Source organism: Mastigoproctus giganteus, chromosome 2 (assembly GCF_048544385.1).
Source record: "Mastigoproctus giganteus isolate SK-2022 chromosome 2, ASM4854438v1, whole genome shotgun sequence".
Taxonomy (NCBI): Eukaryota; Metazoa; Arthropoda; class Arachnida; order Uropygi; family Thelyphonidae; genus Mastigoproctus; species Mastigoproctus giganteus.
In genome coordinates, this window is record NC_143576.1 from 215,301,948 (window position 1) to 215,314,178 (window position 12,231).

General features: G+C 36.4%; 1 protein-coding gene across 1 annotated transcript in view; it reads right to left on the reverse strand.

Moving 5' to 3' along the window:
- Positions 1-12,231, reverse strand: part of LOC150090081 (uncharacterized) — a 113,745-nt gene that overhangs the window by 89,775 nt on the left and 11,739 nt on the right. The window lies entirely within an intron of this gene.

A 12,231-nucleotide genomic window follows, 5' to 3' on the forward strand; every position in this document is an offset into this window, starting at 1 on the left:
CTTCTGCATGTGTCTACGTCAAAATCCTTCCGTGAATGCGAAAGTCTTCGTTTGGGCGAAGCGCAGGAATAAACAGAAAGAGAGAGAGAGAGAGAGAGAGAGAGGGAAAAAGAAATGGTGCCTTCAACTTTGCTAGTTCATAATACAATTAACGTCACTATCTGCACACGTCTCCTGAGGTTACTCGATTTGCAGCGGTCTGTTGGAGCAGAATTTTAAAGACGGCCAAAACTTTAGTGCGCATGCGCCGCAGTGACTACAACTTATAGTGACAGTAATTTAAGTCCTTCCACCCTACTCCCCTGACAGAAGTTTGTGTTACCTTTGCTGGTGCCTCCATTATCTGGCGGATATTTGCGTATTCAATACCGATTCTTTTCTCCCCCCCCCCCCTCTTCGGCCCCTCTTCGAATCCAACCCCACTTATCCAGATCACTGTCTAAGGACCTCGTAAAGTAATTGCTACGTTTAACAATGGAGGATCTACAACTGGGGGAGGCTTTGCGTTTCTATTCGGGTTGTTATGTGATTGCTCTGCAACTTTTGCAAAGAAAGAAAAAGAAAGGAAGAGTAAAATAGCTGCAGGAGGCGGAAACTCGAAAAGGAGTACAGAAATGTATTAAAAGTAGCAAAAATAGAAACCTCAGGAGAGAGAGAGAGAGAGAGCAAAAGCAACGAACGACGAAAATAGAAAAGAAAAGAGAAAGAACTGGGTTTATCGAGAGAGAGAGAAAGAGAGAGAAAATAAGACAAAGAGAGTAGGAAAGAAAATGAAAAAAAAAGGAAAGAGAGAAAATAAGAGAAAAAGAGCAGGAGACTGAAAAAGAGAGAGAGAGAAAATGAGAGAAAGAGAACCAAATCATAACACAGACATTGTAATAGAGAGAGAGAGAGAGAGAGAGAGAGAGAGAGAGAGAGAGAGAGAGAGAGAGAGAGCGAAAGCAAGAAACGAACCGAAACAGAAAAGAGAAGAAAAAGAACTCGGTTGATAGAGAGAGATAGAGAGAGAGAGAGAGCGAAAGAAAAAAAAAACAGACAAAAAACGAAAGGAGGAAGAAGAATTGAGAGAGAGAGAGAGAGAAAGAAAATAAGAGAAAGACAAAAGATGGAAAAGAAAAAGAGAAAGAAAGAGAAATAAGAGAGATAGAAAGAGGAAAAAATAAGAGAGAGAAAGAAAATAAGAGAAAGACAACAAGATGGAAAAGAAAAAGAGAAAGAAAGAGAAAATAAGAGAGATAGAAAGATAGAAAAATAAGAGACAGTGAGACTGGGAGAAATGAAACAGAGAGAGAGAGAGAGAGAATAAGAAAAAGAGAAATAAAATAAGAGAGAAAATAAGGAAGAAAGAGAGTGAGAGAGAAAATGAAAGAGGAAGAAAGAGAGAAAGAAAATAAGAGAGAGAGAGAGAGAGCGAAAGCAAAAAACAGACAAAAAATGAAAGGAGGAAGAAGAATTGAGAGAGAGAGAGAGAAAATAAGAAAAATACAACAGGATGGAGCAGAAAAAGAGAGAGAAAGAGAAAATAAGAGAGACAGAAAGATAAGAGACAGTGAGACTGAGAGAAATAAAACAGAGAGAGAGAGAGAATTGTTTGATTTGTTTGGTTTTTAGGAGCATTAGCAACTAAGGCCATATTGCTCCGGGGATATGCGGTGGTCATTTCCTGACCTTTCCGCTTCCTCCGTATTTGGTGGTGACGGGCTCGAACTCGGTCTAATCAAGAAGCGTGTGGTACGCAGTGCTGCTCCTTCCCACCTGGCTACGGAGGCGCCCGGAGAGAAAGAGCGAGAAATAAAATAAGGAAGAAAGAGAGAAAGAAAATGAAAGAGGTTAAGAAAAGAAAAGATAGAAAAAGAAATGAGAGAAAATAAGAAAAAAAGAATGAGAGAAAAATGAGAGTATAAAAGAGAGAAAGAACAAGAAAAAAAGAGAAAAAAAAACGAGAAAAAATAGAAGAGAAGAGAAGAGAGAAAGAGCAAGAAAATGAGAGGATGAGCGGAAGAGTGAGAAAAATAAGAGAAAAAGAGAAAGAAAATGAGACAGACAGAGAGAGAGAAAAGAAAAGAGTGCAAAAAACTTTCATCATAGAGAGAATTCCAACTGAGGATCGAACACCGAATATTACAGAGAGAGAGAGAGAGAGAGAGAGAGGTGTAATTTATGTGGGTGTTTTAGTCTCGGAACGCACAGATTGGGAATGAGTAAGATAACACTATCCGCCTTTAGGAACTTCAGATTTCGAGGATATTACGAAAGTAATTCGATCTGTCCCTGCCATCATTAAAGAAATCAAACAATATTGTAGCACGCGATTTTTCGATTAACATTTCGATTATTGAAATGTGACAATGCAATAATAAACCGTTGACCTCAGAACGCGCTCATAATACAAACTGGTCGCATTTCGAAACTGTTAAACCCCTCCTCGAACACCGTTGAAAAACAGCAAAAAATTAATTAGCGGTTAAAAAATATTCCGCTAAAATTAATCTGTTTTTTTTTATTTTATATTTAAAATAAATGAAAGAAATCAGTTATCAAATAATTTATTAAGGCTATTATTAATCACTGCTTGCCACGATATCTGTAATAACATCAAGTGTCTTCGGTTACACTTGCTGGAACAACATCAAATTTGATGAATGTGTACAGCTGCCATTGTGTGCTAAACATGCTCAAACCAATGACGTTTTTAGCGATCTGGAGCATATCCTGGACCATACCGCCATAGCAAACTCAGCTAATGAATGGCATTACAGTAAACTGTGACTTTACACGCGCACGATATGTGCTGCCATCTGACGTTAACCTTACGATCTACAAATAAATCAAATTACACGCTGTTCCCGCAAGTATAACCGACTTACATGCAATTATACAGGTTCATAGACTTTATATTTCGGCGCATGCTTCTAAAAAAAAAAAAAAAAAAAAAATTGAACATCCACAATCACTTAAGACATAGTATGCTGAAATCTGATCTGGGCCGAATTCAAATTCCATTCGGGTTCGGTCCAAGTTGGATAATGGTCTCAGATCTAAAATACTTCTAGGAATCACAAGATAATTACTATACCCGTTAAGGATATAGACCAGATCCCAGCGAGGACATCCCCCCCCCCTCTCTCTGGTTTCCAAAAAATCAGTTGTAACTTCGTTTTGTCTTTGCATTTTCTTTTCTATTATTTTTCTTCTCTGTAGCCATCCATCTTGCAGTCGTGTTACAGACATTTAGATGTGACAACCCCGACTTTCTGAATCTGACGTTTGGTGGTCAGGACGGATCACGTGTCGTGGCAAATGATTTATGACGGAATATAAATCATTTGGCCGGAAACTGAAATGTTTTCACAAGGCCTAAGTATGACACATCCAACTTACTAAAACTACTTCGGTTTTATCGATATTCGTCAAAAACGTTTAGGGGGGTTTTCTTTCTCCGCTGCGCTTCTTTGTTGTAACCAGAAGATTCTTCTCTTGTTGACTGCGGCTTTGTCTGATGCGGATGCAAAATAAATCGCTTCTAACCGTCACTTACAGCGCATACGAAAACGGTGTAAGATTAACCACAATTAAACACCCCGTCAAACAATAATGGATAGTTTTGTTCATAATGTTTTTTTACGCTTTGTTATAATGAAAACCGACATTCGCAATAGTGAAATGTTAATTATAAACTTCTCGTCTGCTTCGACAATAAAAGTATTGTTGAAATTGACTACCGAAAATCGTAAAAGCTAATAACACTCGAAGAGAAAAGGCAACAATGAAATATTATTGACATGGATTTCCAACAGACGACTGTACTGATAACATTTGATAAATGGCAACAATAAAAGTATTGTTGAAATCGATTACCGGCAGGTGTAAGTGCCAATAATTTAAAGGCAGTAATAAAGGTGATTCTTAAAATCGGCTGAGCAGACGAAAATATTAATATTGCGCTTTTTTTATGAGAAAATTTAGCTTGTAAATTTAACCACTGCAAATTATTTTTTTTATTTCTGAATTAAAGAAATATTTTGGGGAAGAAACCTGCACTTGGTATTCATAGCGTGTTGAGACCAAAGGTTTAGAAGACCATAAACTGTCATGTGTGGTAATGGATGATGGTGCCAAAAGATGTACATTATGACGTGCACGACAACTGAAGACAAGGTACTTTAATACAGCTACAATTTGTATTTGATTTATTTATTTACTTTTATGTTAATTTTTATAAATGTATTTTTGTTTGACGGTGGATGGCAAACAATACAAAAAGTAGTATATTGTTTGTTGTTTGGCCGTAGCTATAGCAACAAGATGGTATGGTAACACCCTAATATCCTAATAATAGCAAGGTAGATGATTTAGTAATGATATTTTCTGTTTGTTAATGTATAGTGTAGCTGATTATATCATTATTATTTCATTTGTAACCCCCCTCTGGTGTCATTTAATAAATAATAAAGACCTCATAAGAAATCTTTTTCTCTGGAAAGATGAGAGGCGGACACTTTTATTACCGATATAAGCTTCTCTCTCTCTCTCTCTCTCTCTCTCTCTCTCTCTCTCTCTCTCTCTCTCTCTCTCTCTCTCTGCTGAATCTAAGGATGCCTGAAATAACGCATTTTTTCTTTATGATAACGATAATGATAATGATCAGTTGTGAGAGATAATGATAAAGAATATTTAAAAAAATAAATTTTCTAAAAACTTTCAGATAAAACAAATATGGCGCATTCCAGTGCTGATTTCACTTAAAATTTTTAAATCATGTACATCGCCTGCTTTTGTCTACTGATGGCAGACGATGTCTTTAGCAGATAGCAGACGAAATTGACGAATTAAAAATTTGTAAGTGAAAATGAACGTGAAATGAGCCATACTTGTTTTATTTCAGCATTTAAAAAAATTTATTTTTTAAATATTATTTAATTTTGTTTACCGAAAGAGAATATTGTACGATAAATGTGGAAAAATAATAGGATACCAATGAGAAGATAATATTGATTACAGAAGAAATAAAATTTGATGAAAGTAGAGAATAATAATTTATTGTATTGATTTCATTTACGTTTATAAATTTTAATAAAATTATTTATTTTTATTTATTTTTATGGCGTTATTTTTTTATTCATAAAATTAATTATAAAAATAATCATATTATGCATAATTGATATATTAATATATCAAAATATTATTAATACACTTTACCATATAGTAAAATATAATAAATATATACAAATTTTTATAAACGTAATATTTATTTTATTTTTATTTTAAATTAAATTAATTTTATTTTTATTTTAAATTAACCTAATTTCATTTTTTTATAAATTTTAGTATGTTTATTGAGTTTACGTTAAATTTATAAAATTTAATACATTTCAATTTATTTCAATTTTATTTAAAATTCTAAACTGTATTTTTTTTTTAAAGTATAGAAAAACGTTTAAAACAACGCTGAATTATATTTATTTCTTAGATTTCAGTCGAACAATACCTTCCTTCCACACATACCAGCTAGAACCACGCCAAATTATTATTAAGATGAATATTTTTATGACCACTACTATACATTTTCGAAAACAATGCGGTAAATTGTGAGATTTCAACGAATTCGATTTTTGTGTTGCTTTTAACATTTTCTCAAAGCACAGGAGCACATAAATTATCACAAAAACGAGCAAAAAAAAAAAAAAAAAATCTACGGGTTTCATTAAAAAAAATCCAGATTTCCAGTTACAACGAACGAGAGGCCTTACAACTGTAGTAACATCGGTTTTATCTGCAGCACGTTTACCCTAATAGATTTTACGGCGCATTAAACGCCACTGGGTTAAAGAAAGAAAGCAAATAAATCTTTATCACTAGCACAAATTTATTCCTGTAATTATCCCACGTCCAACGAATGAAGGTGGTGTTCATGGATAATATCTCCGAGATTGTCTTCGATTTGCAGTGATTTCCAGAAGAAACCTTCCGCTCTTGCAGACCTAGAAAAGAACTACCGGCGCTCTAATCATTACTTTCCACTTATGCAGCTCAAGTGTGCTGGCGTACCTCCCTCCCCGTTCTCTCCCTCCCTCCCCCTTCCTTGCCTTCCTGCTGCACGGCTTCAATCTCCCTCTTCCTATTTTAATGAAGTCTCTAATGCAACCTCATCAGATCAATAATGTCGTGCCTCTCATCTCGTCTGCCCGTTCTCTTTATCTCTATTTTTTCGCCTCCCTCTTCGTCCGTCTTTCTTTCTTTATTTTGCCTTCGTAATTTTGCACTGTTTATATTCTTGTATCCACCCGTTTCTTCTCCCCCCCCACCACCCTACATTTCTTTCCTCCAAGTCTTTTTAATCTCTCTCTCTCTCTCTCTCTCTCTCTAGTCTCATTACTTTCCGTTTTCATTCGTTCTTTTTGGAGACTGCTTTGTTTTTTTTTTTTTTTTATTTTTCATTTTTTAACGGTTTTACACTATTTCTAATATTTTTCAGCTCTTTTGACCTTTTCGCCGTTCATCGGATTCTTTTTTTTTTTTTTTTTTGTTTGTTACTTAAATGTATCTAAAGGCTTAGGGATGGATGGAAAAGGAAACAAAAAATACTAATGATAAAAATAAATAAATATAAGTACAAAAAAATACCGAAACAGTATTCAGAGAAAGAAACAGATTTCAGCCCTCCTATTATCGACGCAAATTTGAACCCGGACCTCTCCAAAAAGAGTTTTTGCCTAGAACGTAGGCTAATTTCGGCCTACGTTCTGACCAGGGCCGGCGCTATTTCTTTCTTGCTCCTGAGGCAAAACCTTATAACAGCGCCTGATTCATATCGTATCTTAACAAGATTTTAATAATGGCGTGGCGCCTGTGGCAAAAGGCTCTCTTGTGCACCCCTAGCTTTGATGAAAATTACGCTTGGCCCTTACAGGTAACACAGTTGGTAGAATTGACGTCCTCCGCACACCTAGTGGAAAAAAGAACCCGAGTTCGAATCCAGTCGATAACGTTAGAAAATTTTATGTGTCTTTTTGACGATGTCGCTGAGTTAGTTGATCTAAGGTTAAAGTGGCATGGAAACTCCGGTTTTTCCATCAAACAGGCAAATCGACCACAGAACACACGCAATTTACAGACATTGAAATATACACCGCAATATGACCCAATTTCCCTGATCAGTGAATTTGCCCTGCAGTCCAGGACAGTAATTACAGTCGCTATAATTCTCATCATGCGAAAAAGGCTGGGTCCGAATCCCGTCAAGACAGGAAGAATTTTTCTGAGCATCTTTCGCACCATTACCCAGTTATTCGGTCTCGGGAGAATATTATATGCGTCTTTCATCCAGCAAAACTGACCACAGAATACGCGCAATTAACATACATAATATACCGACCTTGTGGCCTTTGTTGCCTCGGCGCTAATTCCGAACAACAACGACAACAGCTGGGTAAATTTCATAGAGACTCCGCCCACCTCCTATCAAAACAACCAGCGGATGGATTCCATTTACTCTTACAAGAAGACGATGTCCTTAAACTGTTCCTATCAAACCTTGTGGATTAAAAAAGTCCAAAGCTGCCAACCCTCATCCATCAGCAATGAGATTACAACGTAAAAGTTCCTAGACTTGTCCGCTGTGCAACTTCATCGGAACAATTTGACTTTGCTATTGGTCTTCTGTTGTCCGGACATTAAGAAACCCCCTCCCCCCTAAATTACTGGCATCCCTACCGAGATTGCAAACACTTGGAAACACGCAAATAAAACAGAAGAAACAGAAAACCGGCATGCGTACTAAGGTCTTTCTATAACTGTTTCGTCCAATGCTTTTCAATCCCTTTACTGTCTCCTCTCCCCCCCCACTATTTTTTCTTTGTCCCACGAGATAGTTTAAATTCCTCCAAGAAATTACCGAAAGAAACTTTAAGGCCTAATGGCATTATTATGCCCATCACAAACATCACCGGCTTTCATCGTATACTACAAAAGGATACAGAGTGTTCTGATGTAGGGCCGGACTCCCGCTGTGGAATGCTAACATTGCTCCCAAGGTAGCTCCGCTGACTGATTGCTATGCCGCTTGTGTCACTAGAGTTCTTTAGTGCAGTAACACTATTGTACAGGAAGCTGTAAAAAAAGAAAGCCACGTATTGGTGGACAATGAGCTTACAAGATGGGGAGTAAATGATCAGGAGACAAGGGATGCGATGAAACACCTCAAAGTTTGGCAGTTTTCCAGTGAGCGTTCTTCTCCTTTCCCCTTCTATTGTTCATTAATATGGCCGCCAAACTGTTGTTATTATTCGTGTTTAAGGAAATCGCCAATGTTGCATCAGCACTGAATTGCCCGTTAGTTAAAGTACAACCGGAAATGACGTACACGTTACCTATCTGCAAAAACACGAACATTGTATTTTCATTAGTGTATATTAGTTGCAGTGGTATTGGATTGAATTCAAATTGCTTTATTCTAAAAACTAGTCTGTACAGTTCTCGCAGTTTATTATTAATATTATTTTACTATTATTTTAATAAAAGAAAAAATTATCATTAATTTCTATTAATAAGACATTCAAAGCACACTTCTGTATTAACTATAAATAGAACACTTTTCACGATGTTATGCCCCACCTCTCAACAAACAACATGAAGGCTAATCAGTGCTTGATCACGTGATACTCACACGTGACTGCTAAATACAATAACATAAAGCATCATGGGCAAAAATCGTGTATCTGTTACTTTGTCACTGCTACTACACAGTCACTGCCGCAGTTAATCATGTCTGTGAAAGAATCTGCTACCAAATCACCGTTACGAATATCGTGAGTCTCGTTATCAGTACGAATAGCAGTTACTTTTCACAGATATGGTTAACGATAACAGTGACTTTTATTTAGTTACCGTGAATACCATACACTTAGTAAGCATCAAGTAACCGATAAATTTAAGGAATCACAACTGTCACTGATACGTACGTGCGTCATTGATACGTCACTCTAATAAATCTTTATTAGCGAACAGTATTATAATCTGGAAATTTGTGACCAGACTGCTGCTATTAATGTATTAACATAATAAATAAGCTCGAAAATCAAAAGTGGAAATGATTTGGCAAACATAAATAAAACATAATAAAATATTTTTTAAAATATAATAAAAATAAAATAAAATGCACTTAAGCGCAAAATAAATAAATGTGAAAAAAATACTTTTATATTAAATTATATTAACCCTGGACGATCACTGATGAAACCTTCAACAATCACTGAAACTGCTTTTTTAAATTTTTATTTTTGTTTTCTTATTATTTACTTTTTAATATATTTTTTTCAGATTCCTCAGCGACAACTTAGTCAGCACGATACATCCCCTTTTGCTACTCGATTGGAGAGGTCCAGCCCTGATTCCTGTCAACGACTGGATTAATTTCAATGGTCTTGTTCAATCAGGGCTGAAGTTAACCAATCTCAGGTGGATAGAATAGCTTTGCCCAATGAGTTATTCTGGGTTTTTCGGCCAGCACAACATTCACATCAGATCGCTAACGTACATTTCTACCGACAAATAGTTAAAATAATAATTATAATTTGCATTTATTCAGTATTTTGTGTTCCTATAAATCATACAATATAGTCATTGGTCTAAGCTAACAGATTCAGGTTGATTTTATACACTCGCTGGCCATTGTATTAGGTTTGATGAGGACCAGTCTGGGAGAAGACAGAGTGGTAATCAATGGACGCTGCTCTTCGTGGACTAATGTTATTAATGAAGTTCCCCAGGGTTCGGTGTTGGGCTCGGTGTTGTTTTGTAAATTTATCAGTGATATTGATGAAGGTATATCAGGCTTAATGTCGAAGTTTGCAGATGATACAAAGGTTGGCAGGGTTGTTAATGACAGTAATGGCAATGCGCTACTGTAACAGGATCTAGAAAAAGTTGGGCAGATGGGCTGAGAAGTGGCAACTAAAGTTTAACATTGACAAATACAGCATATGGGTAGAAGTAACTCCAGAGAAACGTACCAACTGTGTGGTACTACAGTCAAGATGGCAGAGAACGAAAAAGATCTGGGAGTAATTGTGCAGTCAGATATGAAATTTTCAGAGCAGTGCAGACAGGCTGCCAGAACAGGTCATGGAGTCTTGTCAATAATATACAGGAATTTTGCTAGTATGGAAAATGAGGTGATTATCCTATGTATAAGGCAATGGTCAGGCCACGCCTTCAGTACTGGGTACAGGTCTGGAGGCCTCATTTGAGGAAGGGTGTACAGTTGCTTGAGCGAGTATAGGGAAGGGCAACAAAATTGGTGAGTGGAACGAAGGGGTGGTCTTACAAAGAAACGTTTAAGTTCTGCAATGCAGCGTCTGGAGACTAGACACCTGCGAGATGATCTGATTGAGGTGCATAAGGCCTTGAAAGAGTTGAGCATTGAACAGTTTCAATTCTGATGGGATTCTTCCTCAGATTACGAACCGGAGGGGCCATAAATTCAAATTGAGAAAAGATAGTTGTAGGATAGATGTGCCGAAATTTGCCTTTAGCCAGCGGGTAGTTGATTGCTGGAACAAACTTTCATCTGTTTTTGTGGAAGTTGATAGCTTAAATAAATTCAAGGAGGGACTGGACAATCTTTTGGAGGGAATGGATGTATGAAATTTTTTTTTCTTTAGCGCTGATGCTACATAAGCTTGCTTTCCTGCATCACATTTCTCGATTACTACAGTCACGGTACGTAAATCTAGATAAATTAATGCAATTGGACTGCTAATAAAGTGGCTAGGCAGTGTATAATTCTGTTCGTCACCCTTTTTAATGTGTCTGTTTTCTATCCATTAGTAAATGCCCTATATACTTAATAGAGACTACACAGCACTTATATAAATACTGAAACGTGTACCAATGGGCCCTGAGACCAGTTTTAAAATTTTTACAGAGAGAATTACGGCACATATGAATTAAGCAAACTCACTTGCGAAGTTAAAGATCTTTAGGTTATTAAACTTTCTAAATCCGTCTTCCCCAAAGAAGCGCATTTGAGCCCTTATTCTTTTAAACTAATCCTAATGAATAAAACCATTTCTTTTTTTTTTTTTCTACAAACATCTGAGACTCAACTGCGTCAGCCCATGACAACGCGTTCCTATAAGTCACTAAACTTATCGAACGGTAGAAAGGAAATTTAATTCACTGTTAAAAAAGCCCAGATGTTCTATCAGAGAGGATAACAAAGCGAATGATACTTTGACATTTCCATCCAAGACACACCATAATCAAAACTTCGTGTCAGCCGCAAGGGGAAAGATATGACGATGGAGAAAACGAATATTTGCTTACTGATATATTGGATAAAGTGTTAGCGAGAAAATTCCAGTAAGAAAAAAAAAGTCTGGGCTTAGGCTGTGCGTTGATTTTATCGCTGCAATAATAATAATAAAAAAAAACTGCTGAGAAAATGGAAATAAAAAAAAAATATCTTTCAATTGGGATGTAAGAAGCGATGGATAAACAAAGATGCTGAGAGTAATAAACGCCATGTTTTAAAGGGACAATTACTACCAATCTCGATCGATTTTATTGCAACAAATACTCTTAATTTCTGCTATCTTTCCTCGGTACTTTGATTTTTAAAGCGACATTCCATATAGATGATTTAAATGGCGCTTTTTTTCTCCTTTGATCTTTCCTTCCTCATCTCGTGAAGTCACCTTCACGTTGCTGGAATCAATGATAACGTCTTCTGCTCATATTGATTTTCCTTCGTCTTCCAGAGTACTGGTGAAAAGGAAACATATTGCGAAAACAACCAAGAAATGTTTCTTACCTTTAGGTAAACGTCAATTTAGAAAATTGTCACGTCCCTATAAACACTCATCCAACCCCCTAAAATGACACAACAGGCGAACTCAAGTGTATGCGTCATATGGCGAGTGTGTAGGCGAAAAATCAAGAATGGGCCCAGAAGAAAAGGCCTACTGTTATATGACCTACTTAAGACATGCAGACGTCGATTACTAACCCCCCTCCCTGCCTTTTCTTCCCCTTTCTTTTCGTTTAATGCAAGTTTTTACTTCTTCTAATGGATCGTAATGCGTTGTTATAAACGGAGAAAAAAAAAAAAAAAAGGCAACTTTGGATTTGTTGTTACTAATGCAAACAACCCCAGAGATACGCAGATGTATGCACACATTCGGTAAAAGTATGTAATTCTTCAACGAGAGAAATATTCTCAGAAAAAAACTT